This window comes from Triticum aestivum, chromosome 7A (genome assembly GCF_018294505.1).
Source record: "Triticum aestivum cultivar Chinese Spring chromosome 7A, IWGSC CS RefSeq v2.1, whole genome shotgun sequence".
Classification (NCBI taxonomy): Eukaryota; Viridiplantae; Streptophyta; class Magnoliopsida; order Poales; family Poaceae; genus Triticum; species Triticum aestivum.
In genome coordinates, this window is record NC_057812.1 from 629,908,313 (window position 1) to 629,927,250 (window position 18,938).

An 18,938-nucleotide genomic window follows, 5' to 3' on the forward strand; every position below is an offset into this window, starting at 1 on the left:
CCTACATACTTTTTACCTTGCTGTGTGGTTTTTTCCTTCTATTTCTGCTTACCATTTTTTTCCGAAAGGGGTCAGGCCCCGACCTATACATCAGAACGATGCATACAACCATATTATTAATAATAATCAAAATGTTCAGCAAAAGTCTTCAGGTCTCAAAAGTAAAGAAGCTCACAAAGAGCAAAAGCAACATGACGGGAGAGGCCCAACCGGCAGGCAAAAATATAAGATAGGAAACTAAACACATATCCTATTACATGGCCGCCTTCCAAACCGGTTGAAGATATCCCGAGCTACCGTCTCCCATCGGATAGATCCAGTAACCAAACACTACCTGGCCTCCGTCGGAGTGAGTAGCGACCCCATACTGATGAGTGTAGTGGCCCGGAAGATAACCTGCCAGAAATGAATTTTTGTTATTCTGTTAAAAACCAAATCGTTTCTGCAGTTTCAAACTGCCCATAATAAAGCACATACTCCTACACGAATATGTCTCGTAGTTTCGGATTCTAACCCATCTAACCACGTCCCAAATAATGTGTTGATGGTGTTAGGAGGAGTAATATTAAAAGCTAAGTGCACTGTCATCCACAATTTTTTTCCAAGGGACAGTCGAGAAAGAGGTGTTTGATGGATTCGTCCTTATCACAGAAACTACATCTTATAGATCCTGTCCAATTCCTTTTTGCCAAATTGTCCTTAGTTAGAATGACTTGTTTATGAACAAACCACATAAACACTTTGATTTTTAAAGGCACCTTGACTTTTCGCACAGGTTTCGAACGAGGAATAGCGCTAGAATTGATAACATCCAAATACATGGACTTAATCGAAAACTCTCCATTCTTTGTTAGTTTCCAGCTCAACTGATCGGGTTGTTGAGAAAGGTGGACCTCCATCAATCTTCGCACAAGTTGGAGCCAAGCTTCCCAACGATTTCCCGCTAGAGTCCTCCTGAATTGAATATTCAGAGGATTAGACTATAATACTGTTGCAACGTAAGCTTCTCTTCGCTGCACAATATTATAGAGAGAAGGATATTGGAGTGCAAGGGGCGTATCCCTAGCCATGTGTCCTCCCAGAACCTCGTGGTAGTCCCATTTCCAACTACAAATTTTGTCCTGTTGAAAAAGGCTGATTTCACTCATCAGTCCTTTCCAAAAAGGCGAATCAGTCGGCCTCTCTATCGCTTGGGATAATATTTTGGAATGAAGGTACTTGTTCCGTAGGATTTGAGCCCATGTGGCATCTATCTCTACAGATAGCTTATACAACCACTTGTTATGTTTATTTAGACATCGGCTCGGCTCATTCCCGCAACCCGCGGCGTGGCGCGGCGCGTCATGACGAGGCGTGGCATGGCGAGGTGGGCGGCGGAGGAGGAGCGCGCGTTCATGTCCCTCTTGTTCTCATGCTCATACATGTGGGGAAAAAACCTCGCTTATAAAGAGGTCCAACTCCTTCTAAACTAGCAATGTGGGACTAAACTTTAGAAGTGCCCCTTGCCTTGCACAAATGGGCTAAGTGGGCCTCTAGGATTTATTAGGAATTTATGAAATTGTTATTGGGCTGGCCCATAAATAGATAAAATTCCAGCAATCCCCCACCAGATCCTAGAGGCACATAGAATTTGCATTTAGTTCCAAAATACTGTTTTATATACCGGTACTGCAGTGGAGAATGTTAAGTTGAACTTCCACCTAGAACTCTATGCTACACTAGTAAGCAACTTGAACAGTGGACTAGGCCTTGAACTGTAAGTTTTCTGCGAATCTAGCTTCACACAAAGCCTTGACCGATACTAGGCTACTGTGGGTCTTCCCCACGGATGAAGCTTATGCGTCATACTCCGAGACCTTTCACGAGTTTACTAGAGAGAACCCTACTCTCATAGACTGCGAGTTTGACAATCAGACTCATATAGGTGTGTTCTTCAAAAGATGTTCTGCAGGACAACATCTCTGCTTAAATGAGCCACTTAGAACACATTAAGATATACATCAACCCGCCATGCAAATTTAGAAGAGTATTGCATCTTCATGGAGTGGTATTGTTAATAGTAAGGATACTCTCCTCTCAGTTGATCAACAGCTTCTCTTCCACATCTAATTCACGAAATCTCCGATCACAAAGAATCGGTTACTACTATTAACAACTCATATTGTGGGTCTCATACCCATCTCCGATGCATTTTCTATAACATTATGTGATAGACCCTTAGTAAAAGGATATGCCAGATTTTTAGACGTTTGGATATTATCCAATGCAATAACTCTGGAGTTTCTCATTTTCCTGACAGACTTTAACCTTCTCTGAACGTGTCTTGATGACTTCATGTTATCCTTTGAGCTGCTCATTTTCGTTATCACAGTTTGATTGCCGCAGTTCATAAGGATACCCGGTACAGGTTTCTCAACAGTCGGGAAGTCATTCAAGAGCCGACGAAGCCAATCTGATTCGATCGTAGCTGTATCTAGTGCTGTAAGTTCTGCTTCCATTGTTGACCTCGTTAAGATGATCTGCTTGCAAGACTTCCAAGAAACAGCGCCACCTCCATGAGTGAATACATATCCGCTCGTCGCCTTTATCTCATCAGCATCTGAGATCCAGTTTGAGTCACTATACCCTTCAAGCACCTTTGGGTGCCCAGTGTAGTGAATTCCATAATTAGCAGTGCCTTTCAAATAACACAAAACTCTCTCTAGAGCTTTCCAATGCACATCTCCTGGTTTTGAGACAAACTGACTCAGTTTGCTAACAGCAAAAAAGATGTCAGGTCTTGTAGCACTGGCTAAGTACATAAGCGAGCCAATAATATGAGAATATTTCAATTGATCTGTAGCAATTCTTCGATTCTTTCGAAGCAGCATGCTAGCATCATATGGTGTTGGAGAAGGCTTGCAGTCACTATAGCCAAAGCGACTCAAGATCTTTTCCACATAGTGAGATTGAAGCAATGTAATCTCACTATCATCGTCTCTCAACAACTTGATATTTAGAATGACATCAGCCACTCCTAAAACCTTCATCTGAAAACAACGAGATAGGAAATCCTTGACCTCCTTAATAACATTCAGATTTTTTCCAAAAATCAGTATGTCATCAATATACAAGCAAAGGATAACTCCCTCGCCCCCACCATGGTGATAGTACACACATCTATCAGCTTCGTTTACAACAAAGCCTGCAGTTGTTAAAGTTCTTTCAAACTTCTCATGCCACTGTTTGGGTGCTTGCTTGAGTCCATACAAAGACTTCAGCAACTTGAACGCTTTTCCTTCCTGACCATCTAGTACAAACCCATCTGGCTGTTCCATATAAATTCCCTCGTACAACTCTCCATTTAGGAAAGCAGACTTAACATCCATTTGATGAACGAGAAGACCATGTGAGGCAGCTAGTGAAAGTTGAACTCGAGTAGTGGTCAGTCGAGCCATAGGTGAATAAGTATCAAAGAAGTCTTCACCTTGCTTTTGGGTATAATCCTTAGCCACGATCCAAGCCTTGTACTTTTCAATAGTACCATCAGGCCTAAGCTTCTTCTTGAATACCCATTTACATCCTATAGGTTTGCACCCATAAGGACGATCAGTTATCTCCCAAGTTTCATTCGCCAAGATGGAATCCATCTCACTACGAACCGCTTCCTTCCAGTAGTCAGCATCTTCAGATGCATAGGCCTCTGAAATAGAACTGGGAGTGTCATCTATGAGATACACAAGGAAATCATCACCAAAGTACATTGAAGTCCTCTGTCTCTTTCTCCTAATAGGAACTTCATTGTTCTCCTCCACAGGATTTTCAAAGTGTTCCATCGAAATGGCAGGTTCAGTAATTGTAACTGGTTCCTGGTTCGATGAACTAGGCATCTCCTGATTAGATGAGATAGCCATATCCTTCATGGGAAAGATATCTTCAAATAAAGTCGCATCATTTGACTCCATGATCGTACCGACAAGCATGTCAGGTACCTCAGATGTTACATCCAAGAATCTATAACCAATGCTACGAAAAGCATATCCTAGGAAAACACAATCCACGGTCTTTGGTCCAAGCTTACGCTTCTTTGGAATTGGCACATTGACTTTCGCCAAACAACCCCAGGTTCGTAGATAAGAGAGTTTTAATCTTTTCTTCTCCCATTCCTCGAATGGAGTTATCTCTTTATTCTTTGTGGAACTCGGTTTAGGACATGACATGCAGTCAATATTGCCTCCCCCACCATGCCTTGGAGAGACCCGATGTGTCTAACATGGCATTAACCAAATCAGTTAGAGTATGCTTCTTTCTTTCGGCTACCCCATTTGACTAATGTGAATAGGGAGGCGTCCTCTCATGGATTATACCATGTTGTGCACAAAAAACATCAAATTCATTGGAAAAATACTCTCCACCACGGTCGGACCTAAGCCTCTTGATTTTCTGATCAAGTTGGTTTTCCACTTCAGCTTTATAGATCTTGAAAAAATTCAAAGCCTCGTCCTTAGATTTCTAAAGATACACACGTCAGTATCTAGTGGAGTCATCAATTAACGTCATGAAATATTTCTTTCCACCTTTTGTCAAAACACCATTCATTTCGCATAGATCTGAATGTATGAGTTCTACTGGTGCAAGATTTCTCATTTCCGCAGTCGTGTGAGACTTACGAGGTTGCTTGCACACAAACTTGACACTTAGATCCCTTGACAGTGGTGAAACTAGGGAGTAAGTTCAATTTGGCTAGTCGCGACATGCAACCAAAGTTAACATGACAAAGACGTGAATGCCACACATTTGATTCACTATTGTTGTAAATATGATTAACAACTTTATTGCAAACATCTGATAAGGATAAATGAAACAGGCCTCCTGACTCATAGCCTTTACCAACAAAGGTTCCATACTTGGATATTACCAATTTATTTGACTCAAAGACAAGCTTGTAGCCATCTCTACACAGAAGAGATCCGCTAACAAGATTTTTATTGACGGAGGGGACATAATCACTACAAGAAATATGTCAACTTGTGACCTTGACTATTGGTCACTGAATGGTCATTATTGTCCATTTGTGACCTTTTTGTGACCAAAAACAGATGGTCAAAAGCTGGCGGTCATAAACTGAAATTAACGACCTTCTCTGTGAGAAGGTCGTAGACGTTTACGACCAAAATATTCCTACTGCTTTGTTTTGGTCACTAACAACCTCCCCATGCCACGTAGGCATCCAGCGTGGCAAGCTGATGTGGCACAATATTTAGCTCGGTCCAATTCAGTTTTCTACATGGGCCGAGCCCAACAATTCAGCCATTTTCATACTTTTTTTTGTTAATTTTTGCTAGCTACATGGGCCTGGCCCAACAATTTGGCCTTTTTATTTTCTGTGACATGGCCTTTTTGCGAACCATTTCATTAAGCTTATTTTTTGGTTTTTCTTAAATACACACTGTACCGATACACTATAGTTTGGGCCACAGCCTTGTTAGAGCCCAAATATTATTTTGTCAAGTAGAACATTTGGTCTTTTTCATTCACAAATTTCAATTTACACATTTGAACAGCAAAAAATCAATAAATCTCTCAATTAAGTGATTAAATCCAGAAATCATCCAGTCAAATACTCACAAGAGCACATACACGTTTGCACTTCCAACAAGTGCACATACGATCAAAAACAGATACACAAGCACCAAAACTTGGTGGCAACATCAACTAAAACTATGGCGCGCATCTCCAAGCTTCTTCTGATCTTCTGTCACAGCAGCAGCAACTGATGAAGCTATGTACCTAGGGTAGGGTCATGGACCTGTCCCAACTGCCCTACCTAAGGACATCTCTAGAACAAATCACCTTTCAATCGACTTGGAGGTGTTCCACTCGACAGACTCGAAGACACTCGACCAAGGAGTAATCACTCGACCAAGATCCAACCACTCGACGGCCAGAAGACCTAAAGGCACTCCGCATGCTAAAGGTCGGTTATTAAGTAGCTTTTGTGGTCATCATAGCACTTTATTAGGGGCGTTACCAGTAATGCCCGACCTTAATGTATTTTAAACCCTGCACAACTGAGGGCCGGAGGGGTCCGACAAACTCTATATAAGCCCCCCCTCCTCGGTGTAAAGGGTTCGCACCCCTATAATTCATACACGCATAATCCAGTCGACCGCCTCCGGGCTCCGAGACATAGGGCTATTACTTCCTCCGAGAAGGGCCTGAACTCGTAAAACCTCGTGTGCTTACAACTACTCCATAGCTAAGACCTTGCCTCTCCATACCTACCCCCCTACATTACTATCAGACTTAGAACCACGACAGCAACCTCGACAACATTAGATCCTGATCTAGATAAGTTATTAGTGAAATACACTGGAAGTAAATAATAATCTTTCAAGAGGCTAAAAATTAGACATACATGCCCAAATGCCCCAATTCAGTAAACACTAAGCATGGCATAACAAAACTTCCAACAACTTGAATGCAACAGATTAACCTGATGTTGTTCTACAATAATAATCTATACATACCTACATGGTACATTGGTACAAAGTTTAGGTAATGAAATGAACATCACTATAGCACTAACCTAAAGAAAATTCCTATTCTACTACCACGACCATCCATTCAACTAACAATACTAGTAAGTGCACAGAGACTAACATCACAAGGCAGGAGACAATTATGAAAATTTTGGCAAGTTGGAGAAATCGTTAGCATTGAATCAGGTTCAATTCAATTAATTTCTAAAGCATTGAATCAGTAGCATAAGCATGCAACAACAACATAGGAATTTAATCAACAGCGGCGTGAGTATAACCATTAAATTAGCAGCAGCAACACAAGCAACACCACCACCAGCACAAGTGCACACCTATTCAAGCTAGTAGCAGTCTAGCAGGCTAGCAGCAGAAGCATTCAAACAACCAGAGAAGCACAGTACAACAACAAAAGCATTGAAAGAGCAGCAAAGCAGGTTTGAACTGTCACATGTCATATCTTATAAACTTAGGCAAGTGTTCTCAGGTTATCCTTAACATCATGCACTAACTTGGGTAATTAGCATCAAACAATACATATCAGTACAAGGCTAGGCAAGATAATAAAGACTTGGGAAAAGATAGCAGCGTTATAAAAAATGATATGTGCCCTTAAAGAGAGGGCAGTGTCAAGTGCGGCCACATACATAGGCATTAGCCGCACCCACGACCCCTGGACAGTCTCACAACCGAAGAGGAGGTGCCTTGCGTATGGTCTCCTTCGAGTCTGCGAGAGAAAGAAAGAGGTGAAGGTCAATACGCGCATCAAGGATGCTGCTGTTCTGGGTCAAGCTAAGTCAAGGGCATAAGAGAATTTAGTCAAAAAATAAAATAACATGTGAACATCTTGCAAAAACTATCATCATTTATAAAAAATACAAAACAAATATGCATAAAGCTGTAGCTCATACTTATATTATATCAGGCAATAGCATTCAGCATATTCCAATATGTACTCAACATATTCCAATAAGACAGAAATGCACACACATGGATTCCCAATTAGACTATGCCTCTCTCTCACCGATCTTGCAGTACCATAATGTAGTACTATATGATATGTTCTGGGTCAAGCTAAGTCAACAGCATACAAACTAATTAGCAATACTATATATGATATGCAGTACTATATATGATGCAGCATACAAACTAATTAGACCAACAACATACAAACTTATTTATAATGCAGTACTATATATGCCTCTGAAAAAACTGGTCGCTGATCTTGAACTCATACGCCTCCGGCTGCACAGAATGAACTCCTTCAACTACAAAAACTCATACGGAATTAAAAGGACGCCGGTAAGAGCAGGGAAGAACAACATTCGATAATGCCTCCCAGTAACTAACTAATCGATCCTTGATAAAGTTGCACAGCATTATTATTTCTCAGTGTATTAGCCAGTCATAACATGCACATTTTCAATATTTTTCTTTCATTAATCAAAGAATTAAGAGAATGCACACATAGACATCCAAGAAGAAATATGATTTGTGCATTTGATCGAACAAAGGACCAACCAAATCTGAGGCTAATAAAGGGGACAGAGATAGTAGTATGAAGGAATGACACATACGATTGAAGATTTGTAGTGTCCTTTGAGCTACATCAGTGGTTTAGTGGGACAAATGCATGGGAGTGAGAGGGCATCCATGACCCGAGGATTAGCCAGAGGTTGCTTCTCACCACGCAAGCACCAGGCACCATGGCACCTGACCAGTACCGTGTCCACTCGAGTTGTGAACAGCCAAAGCACTCCATGATCCTCACCCGTCCCAGAAACTGTGAGATGAGTGAAAAACAGTCCTACCTTCAGATTCTTAATCATTCTGATATATATAACGAATGTGCGACGCAAATTTGACAAAAGGGTAAAAATAAAAATCTAGATTATGATGCCCAAACAAATTTCATCTCCAACTCAAAATGAACAATCAGCAAGCCCAAATAATGTTAGACATTCTATGCAAAAATCCGTCCATAAGCGCCCACCCACCGGTTCCACGCAGAGCAAACTTCTAGGTTTCCTTTTACATGGCCGGACAGCCACGCGGATGGACTAATTTCGTAGCAAGCAGACACAAACAAGTCACATGATGGCTTGCATTCGCTTATTTGTCTAGTTGTCTGGCAGCAAGCAGGTACGAGCAACAGTTGTGATGTCTTGAAACTCTGGAGCTTGGTGTTATTCTAAAGATTTTAAGCCCCAAGATTCTTACAATATTAACAGACTGCAGATATTTTGTGTTATCAGACTATGCGTAGAGGCTACGATAATGTTTCCAAGTGACTGCAACATGGCCAAAATGAGTGGTTGTTCATTTTCATAAGAGAAAATATGGGCCTGTCATGCTACTAGAAGACCGAGAAGTCAGATACTATTTATTTCCTGCACAAATTACAGATACTACTAGTGCTTCTACCAAAGGAATGCACGGGAAAGAACCGAGGAAGATGTCGAACCTGCTTGTCACTGACACCGTCGGTGATTCGGTCCTTGAACTTTGGAACTCCACGGCAAAGACGGCGTCACGGGCGGGGGCGGCACAGTTGGGGGCGGGTCAGGGCCTCGCCTTTGACATCTGGCCGGAACCCTAAGCAGCCGCCTGCATCGTCGCATGTGTGCAGTGGAGTGCTGGTGCACTGACTCCGGCAGCACCACCTTGACCGCCTTGGACGACATCTGTGGGCATGAAAAATAGAACACCAAAGGAGCGCATGACAGCGTCAGAACCTTGGCTCGAGAAGGCGAAAAGCACGGGCTCAATGCGGGGCACGACGGGAGAGGAAAATACCTTGGGGTTGGGAACACCTGAGGAGGAGATGAGCTGGGCGCGGGCGTGCCCGGCGCGCGGCTCGCCGCCGCCGCATGGAAGCAGCCGAACAAGCACCCCGTCGTCCACCTCGGCCTCACCGCGTCCCCCTCACAAGCGTTGAGCCTTGGAGCCTAGGAGGAAGGCAAGGGGAGAGGTGCATGGCGAGGGGAGAGGTCGACGGTGGTGAGTGGGGGTGGCGGCGTTGCCTCGATCGGATCTGGGAGAAAGCTGAGACGAGGGAGAGGAAGGCGGGGTGCCTCGATCGGATCTGGGGAGGCCGGTGCCTCGCGGGCTGTGTGGGGATGTGGAGGCGTCGGGGTGCGCTGCTAGGGAAGGAGCACGGGCGGCGGGAGTGCTGCTGCAGGCATGGATGGATGGTTGGATCGATGGAGGCCGGTGGTTGCAGGTGGCCTCGTTCCCAACGAGATCGAGCAGGGATGTGGCCATGGACGTGTGGTTTGGTTAGGTGGGGGAAGGGGAGGGGCGTGCGGGAGGCCATGGACGGCGGCCAGCTCCACCGGAGGGAGGTTCCAGCGGCGATCTGGAAGGGAGGAGGCAGCTCTCTCTGTCTCTCTGTCTCTCTCTCTCTCTCCATCGGGCGAGACAGCGAGGAGATGGATGGATGTGGGAAAGAAAGGAGGCGGCGGGGGTGGGGGGGGGGGGGGGGGGGGGGGGGTGGGGGTGGATGGAAAATGACCAGCTAGGGTTTCGGGGTTGGTGTGAAATGGTTGAGGATAGCTGTTGGATCCATGAGCATCCGACGGCGTATGATGCACGATCCGCGTGAAACGTCTACGGACTAATCAGAATGCAGTATGATGCTATGACCATCTAAATTGGTCATAGTTGACTAAAATTAATATGTCAAAATCATGTCAGCTATTTTATGACCTGAGAATTTCAAAAAGAAAATAGAAAACCTTCTCATCGTGTCACCAAAATGTGAACGAGTTTTCGCAAAAAATAACAAACATGAAAAAAGATAAATATCTTCAAAAAGGTGTAGTGAGAAATGAGTTTTTTTCCTAAAATAAACATTTTTCATTTTTCGAGAGCCCAAAAGGAGTTTTTTTGTGAAAGACCTACCATATATTTGTTACAAAATTGGACCTAATCAATTTTATAAAATACTAGGCCATAAATAATGCACAATTGATAAAATGGTGGGGTGTCAAAAGTTTTGATCCACCTCTGGTGAAAAAGACAAATTCCCGCCGATTTAGTTGGAAGCGGGTCAAATTTGAACTACAGGTGCCTTGTAGTTTGCTATTTATTTTTTCCGAAAATCATTTCTAGGTACAAAACTACCTATTTAATAAGAGAAACACCAAAAAAATTCCAAGATTCAACCACTAGCTAGGAACGATCATTCCCACCGTTTTGACCGCATTTTGAAACGGGCATAAAAAATTCAAAAAACATCAAAAAATTGGGAAACCTTCGCATTGTGTCATTATATGTGGCCAAGTTACCAGGAAAAATAACAAACTTGTAATATGACAATTATTTTAAAAATGTGTTCTCAGGAACGAGCTATCATGTGTGGAGATCAATGGCTTTCAAGCCAAATGATCAATCTTATGGCCACATTCATGGCATAGTTTGTTCAAATGATCTCATATTGTTCACAAGGGTGCATATTGTAATGGCAAACAATGTTGCCTAAGGAAGTTTTCATTTTCTTTGGACGAAAAAACCATTTTTCAGTTTTCGAGTGCCCAAAAGGAGGTTTTTTTGTGAAGGACCTCCCAAATAATTATTGCAAAATTGGACCAAATCATTTTATAAAATACTAGGCCATATTTAATGCACAATTGACAAAATGGTTGGGGTGTAAAAAGTTTTGATCCAGCTCTCGTGAAAAAGACAAATTCCCGCCGATTCGGTTGGAAGCGGGTCAAATTTGAACTGCAGCTCCCTCATAGTTTGCTATTTATTTTTTCCAAAAATCATTTCTAGGTACATAAGTATCTATTTAATCAGAGAAACACCAAAAAATTCCAATATTCAACCACTAGCTAGGAACGGTCATTCCCGCCGTTTTGACTGCATTTTGAAACGGGCATAAAAAATTCAAAAAAAATCAAAAAATTGGGAAACCGTCACATTGTGTCATTATATGTGGCCAAGTTACCAGGAAAAATAACAAACTTGTAATATGACAATTATTTTAAAAATGTGTTCTCAGGAACGAGCTATCATGTGTGGAGATCAATGGCTTTCAAGCCAAATGATCAATCTTATGGCCACATTCATGGCATAGTTTGTTCAAATGATCTCATATTGTGCACAAGGGTGCATATTGGAATGACAAACAATGTTGCCTAAGGAAGTTTTCATTTTCTTTCGACGAAAAAACCATTTTCCATTTTTCGAGTGCGCAAAAGGAGGTTTTTTGGGAAGAACCTCCCAAATAATTGTTGCAAAATTGGACCAAATCATTTTCTAAAATACTAGGCCATATTTAATGCACAACTGACAAAATGGTTGGGGTGTAAAAAGTTTTGATCCACCTCTCGTGAAAAAGACAAATTCCCGCCGATTCAGTTGGAAGTGGGTCAAATTTGAACTACATGTGCCTCATAGTTTGCTATTTATTTTTTCCAAAAATCATTTCTAGGTACGTAAGTACCTATTTAATCAGAGAAACACCAAAAAAATTCCAACATTCAACCACTAGCTAGGAACGGTCATTCCCGTCGTTTTGACCGCATTTTGAAACGGGCATAAAGATTTCAAAAAACATCAAAAAAATTGGGAAACCTTCACATTGTGTCATTATATATGGCCAAGTTCACAGGAAAAATAACAAACTTGTAATACGACAATTATTTTTTAAAAGGTGTTCTCAGAAACGAGCTATCACGTGTGGAGATCAATGGCTTTCAAGCCAAATGATCAATCTTATGGCCACATTCATGGCATAGTTTGTTCAAATGATCTCATATTGTGCACAAGGGTGCATATTGGAATGGCAAACAATGTTGCCTAAGGAAGTTTTCATTTTCTTTGGATGAAAAAAACCATTTTCCACTTTTCGAGTGCCCAAAAGGAGGTTTTTTTTTGAAGGACCTCCCAAATAATTATTGCAAAATTGGACCAAATCATTTTCAAAAATACTAGGCCATATTTAATGCACAATTGACAAAATGGTTGGGGTGTAAAAAGTTTTGATCCACCTCTCGTGAAAAAGACAAATTCCCGCCGATTTAGTAGGAAGCGGGTCAAATTTGAACTGCAGCTGCCTCATAGTTTGCTATTTATTTTTTCCAAAAATCATTTCTAGGCTCATAAGTACCTATTTAATCAGAGAAACACCAAAAAAAATCCAAGATTCAACCACCAGCTAGGAACAGTCATTCCCGCCGTTTTGACCGCATTTTGAAACGGGCACAAAAAAATCAAAAAAAATCAAAAAAATGGGAAACCTTCACATTGTGTCATTATATGTGGCCAGGTTCACAGAAAAATAACAAACTTGTAATACGACAATTATTTTAAAAAAGTGTTCTCAGAAATGAGCTATCACGTGTGGAGATCAATGGCTTTCAAGCCAAATGATCAATCTTATGGCCACATTCATGGCATAGTTTGTTCAAATGATCTCATATTGTGCACAGGGGTGAATGTTGGAATGGCAAACAATGTTGCTTAAGAAAGTTTTCATTTTCTTTGGATGAAAAAACCATTTTCCATTTTGCGAGTGCCCAAAAGGAGGTTTTTTTGTGAAGGACCTCCCAAATAATTGTTGCCAAATTGGACCAAATCATTTTCTAAAATACTAGGCCACATTTAATGCACAATTGACAAAATGGTTGGGGTGTAAAAAGTTTTGATCCACCTCTCGTGAAAAAGACAAATTCCTACCGATTCAGTTGGAAGCGGGTCAAATTTGAACTACAGGTGCCTCATAGTTTGCTATTTATGTTTTCCAAAAATCATTTCTAGGTACATAAGTACCTATTTAATTAGAGACACACCAAAAAAATTCCAAGATTCAACCACTAGCTAGGAACGGTCATTCCCACCGTTTTGACCGCATTTTGAAACGGGCATAAAAAATTCAAAAAAAATCAAAAAATTGGGAAACCTTCGCATTGTGTCATTATATGTGGCCAAGTTACCAGGAAAAATAACAAACTTGTAATACGGCAATTATTTTAAAAAAGTGTTCTCAGAAACGAGCTATCATGTGTGGAGATCAATGGCTTTCAAGCAAAATGATCAATCTTATGGCCACATTCATGGCATAGTTTGTTCAAATGATCTCATATTGTGCACAAGGGTGCATATTGGAATGGCAAACAATGTTGCCTAAGGAAGTTTTCATTTTCTTTGGACGAAAAAACCATTTTCCATTTTTCGAGTGCCCGAAAGGATGTTTTTTGTGAAGGACCTCCCAAATAATTATTGCAAAATTGGACCAAATCATTTTTCTAAAATACTAGGCCATATTTAATGTACAATTGACAAAAATTTTGGTGTGTAAAAAGTTTTGATCCACCTCTCGTGAAAAAGACAAATTCCCGCGGATTCAGTTGGAAGCGGGTCAAATTTGAACTACGGGTGCCTCATAGTTTGCTATTTATTTTTTCCAAAAATCATTTCTAGGTAGATAAGTACCTATTTAATCAGAGAAACACCAAAAAAATTTCCAAGATTCAACCACTAGCAAGGAACGGTCATTCCCGCCGTTTTGACCGCATTTCGAAACGGGCATAAAAATGCAAAAAAATCAAAAAATTGGGAAACCTTTGCATTGTGTCATTATATGTGGACAAGTTCACAGGAAAAATGACAACTTGTAATACGGCAATTATTTTAAAAAAGTGTTCTCAGAAACGAGCTATCACGTGTGGAGATCAATGGCTTTCAAGCCAAATGATCAATCTTATGGCCACATTCATGGCATAGTTTGTTCAAATGATCTCACATTGTGCACAAGGGTGCATATTGGAATGGCAAACAATGTTTCCTAAGGAAGTTTCCATTTTCTTTGGACATAAAAACCATTTTCCATTTTTCGAGTGCCCAAAAGGAGGTTTTTTTGTGAAGGACCTTGCAAATAATTGTTGCAAAATTGGACCAAATAATTTTCTAAAATACTAGGCCATATTTAATGCACAATTGACAAAATGGTTGGGGTGTAAAAAGTTTTGATCCACCTCTTGTGAAAAATACAAATTCCCGCCGATTCAGTTGGAAGCGGGTCAAATTTGAACTGCAGGTGCCTCATAGTTTGCTATTTATTTTTTCCAAAAATCATTTCTAGGCACATCAGTACCTATTTAATCAGAGAAACACCAAAAAAAATCCAAGATTCAACCACTAGCTAGGAACGGTCATTCCCGCCGTTTTGACCGCATTTTGAAACAGGCATAAAAAATTCAAAAAAATCAAAAAAAAATGGGAAACCTTCGCATTGTGTCATTATATGTGGCCAAGTTCACAGGAAAAATAACAAACTTGTAATACGACAATTATTCTAAAAAAGTGTTCTCAGAAACGAGCTATCACGTGTGGAGATCAATGGCTTTCAAGCCAAATGATCAATCTTACGGCCACATTCATGGCATAGTTTGTTCAAATGATCTCATATTGTGCACAAGGGTGCATATTGGAATGGCAAACAATGTTGCCTAAAGAAGTTTTCATTTTCTTTGGACGAAGAAACCATTTTCCATTTTTCGAGTGCCCAAAAGGCGGTTTTTTTGTGAAGGACCTCCCAAATAATTGTTGCCAAATTGGACCAAATCATTTTCTAAAATATTAGGCCATATTTAATGCAGAATTGACAAAATGGTTGGGGTGTAAAAAGTTTTGATCCACCTCTCGTGAAAAAGACAAATTCCCGCCGATTCAGTTGGAAGCGGGTCAAATTTGAACTACAGGTGCCTCATAGTTTGCTATTTATTTTTTCCAAAAATCATTTCTAGGCACATAAGTATCTATTTAATCAGAGAAACACCAAAAAAATTCCAAGATTCAACCACTAGCTAGGAACGGTCATTCCCGCCGTTTTGACCGCATTTTGAAATGGGCATAAAATATTCAAAAAAATCAAAAAATTAGGAAACCCTCGCATTGTTTCATTATATGTGGCCAAGTTCACAGGAAAAATAACAAACTTGTAATATGGCAATTATTTTAAAAAAGTGTTCTCAGAAACAAGCTATCACGTGTGGAGATCAATGGCTTTCAAGCCAAATGATCAATCTTATGGCTGATACGTCTCCATCGTATCTAATTTTCCAAACACTTTGCCCTTGTTTTGGACTCTAACTTGTATGATTTGAATGGAACTAACCTGGACTCACCACTACAGGAATCAGCTACTTTGCCGCCAGCCATGGTGTTGTTTTATGTGCAAAAAGCAAATATTCTCGGAAAGTCCTGAAACTCCATGGAATACCTTAGAAAAAATAATAAAAAATCCTCGCCAAATATGAAGACCAGGGGGCCCACACCCTTTTCCACGAGGGTGGGGGGCGCCCCCCCAGGGCGCGCCCCCCTACCTCGTGGGCCCCCTGGAAACCCTCCGACGCCAACTCCAACTCTATATATTTGCTTTCGGAGAGAAAAAAATCAAGGAGAAGAAATCATCGCGTTTTACGATATGGAGCCGCCGCCAAGCCCTAAAACCACTTGGGAGGGCTGATCTGGAGTCTGTTCAGGGCTCCGGAGAGGGGGATTCGTCGCTGTCGTCATCATCAGCCATCCTCCATCACCAATTTCATGATGCTCACCGCCGTGCGTGAGTAATTCCATCGTAGGCTTGCTGGACGGTGATGGGTTGGATGAGATTTATCATGTAATCGAGCTAGTTCTGTGTCACCCTATGTTATGACTGTTACATGATGAACCGCATTCGGCATAATTATCCATCACTAATCAGGTGCCTACGAGTTTTCCATATGCTGGTTTACGCTTATTTACTTTCTCGCTGCTACTGTTACAATCACTACAAAATACCAAAAACATTACTTTTGCTGTCTTTACTTTTGTTGTCGTTACCACCACTATCATATTACTGTGCTACTAAACACTTTGCTGCAGATACTAAGTTTCCAGGTGTGGTTGAACTGACAACTCAGCTGCTAATACTTGAGAATATTCTTTGGCTCCCCTTGTGTCGAATCAATAAATTTGGGTTAAATACTCTACCCTCGAAAGCTATTGCGATCCCCTATACTTGTGGGTTATCAAGACCTTTTTTTGGCGCCGTTGTCGGGGAGCATAGCTCTATTCTTTGAGTCACTTGGGATTTATATCTGCTGGACACTATGAAGAACTTGAGAGATCCAAAAACCAAGATCTATCCCTCAACTACGAGGGGAGGTAAGGAACTGCCATCTAGCTCTGCACTTGATTCACCTTCTGTTATGAGTAAGTTTGCGACACCTACATCTGCTTCTGCTATTTGTTCTGATATGTCGCATGTTATTGATGATGCCACTTCTACTATGCATGATACTTATGATGAAACTGCTTCTATGCCTGATACTTCTGTGCCCCTTAGTGAATTTCTTGAAGAACAAATTGCTAGAGCTAGAGAAAGAGAAATTGATGAAACTGAATACGATGATGATAGTGATGATGAAAATATGCCTGTTATTCCTAAAGGTTATCTTTTTGATAAAGATTCTTCTTTAGCTATTTTAGCCTACAAAGATAGATATGAGCTTAAAAGGTTATTAATTAAATGGAACAAAGAATCACTTAGAGATAAAATGAAACCCGATCCTGCTTTTGCTACTTCACCTATATGTGTTCCTGATAAAGATTATGAATTCTCTGTTGATCCTGATATAATTACTTTGGTTGAATCTGATCCGTTTTATGGCTATGAATCTGAAACTGTTGTGGCACATCTTACTAAGTTAAATGATATAGCTGCCCTGTTCACTAATAATGAGAGATCACGTTACCTCTATTTACTCAAAATATTTCCATTCTCATTAAAGGGCGATGCTAAGATATGGTTTAATTCTCTTGTTCCTGGTTGTGTGCGTAGTCCCCAGGATATGATTTATTACTTCTCCGCTCATAAGAAACAAGCTGCTTTGAGGGAAATATACAACTTTGTGCAAATTAAAGAAGAGAGTCTCCCACAAGCTTGGGGGAGGCTTCTCAAGTTACTTAATACTTTGCCTGATCATCCTCTTAAGAAACCTGAAATACTTGATATCTTTTATAATGGACTAACCGATGCTTCCAGAGATTACCTGGATAGTTGTGCTGGTTCTCTTTTCAGGGAAAGAACACCGGATGAAGCTGAAATTCTATTGAATAATATGTTGACAAATGAAAATAATTGGGCACCTCCTGAGCCAGCTCCTGAGCCAGCTCCTGCTCCAATTACTGAGCCTATTCCTAAACCAACTCCGAAGAAGAGTGGTATTCTATTTCTCAGTCTCGAAGATATGCAAGAGGCAAAGAAATCTATGAAAGAAAAAGGTAATTAAACTGAAGACGTTAAGAATTTACCTCCTATTGAAGAAATACATGGTCTTAATTCACTGCCTGTTGAAGAAACTTATGATCTCAATCATTTATTTACTGAAGAACCTCCTGATCTCGATGTCCCGACACAGGTAGTAAAGGTAAATTCTCTCTATAGATATGATAAAGTTGAAGTTCCTCATACTAAATTACTAGTCAGTGCTTGGAGGAGTTTGATAACTTTATGTATAAGCAAGATGACTTCAATGCTTATTTTGGTAGACAATTAAAAGAAAATGCTTATATGATTAGACGCTTGGGTGATTATATGGCTGATATTGAAGGTGAACTTAAACTTGTTAACAAACATGCTTCTATGGTTACCACTCAACTAGAACAAGTACTTAAAGCTCAAAAAGAATTGCTCCATGAAATGAATAGTAAGAAAAATGATTATGCTTTTAGAGTGGCTACTAGAACTGGTAGAATGACTCAGGAACCTTTGTATCCTGAAGGCCACCCTAAGAGAATCGAGCAAGATTCTCAGAGAAATAATATTGATGCACCTAGTTCTTCTAAAAAGAAGAAAAAGAAAAATGATAGAACTGTGCAAACTTCTAGTGAACCTATTGCTGAACCACCTGATAATCCAAATGATATTTCTATGTCTGATGCTGAAACACAATCTGGTAATGAACATGAACCTAGTAAAAATATTAATGATGATGTTCATGATGATGCTCAACCTAGTAATGATAATGATGTAGAAATTGAACCCGCTGTTGATCTTGATAACCCACAATCAAAGAATCAACGTTATGATAAAGGAGACTTTGTTGCTAGGAAACATGGGAAAGAAAGAGAACCTTGGGTTCAGAAACCCATGCCTTTTCCTCCGAAACCATCCAAGAAGAAGGATGATGAGGATTTTGAGCGCTTTGCTGAAATGATTAGGCCTATCTTTCTACGTATGCGATTGACTGATGTGCTCAAAACAAATCATTATGCTAAATATATGAAGGATATCATTACTAATAAAAGAAAGATATCGGAAGCTGAAATTTCCACCATGCTTGCTAATTATACTTTTAAGGGTGGAATACCAAAGAAACTTGGAGATCCCGGAGTACCTACTATACCTTGATCCATTAAAAGAAATTA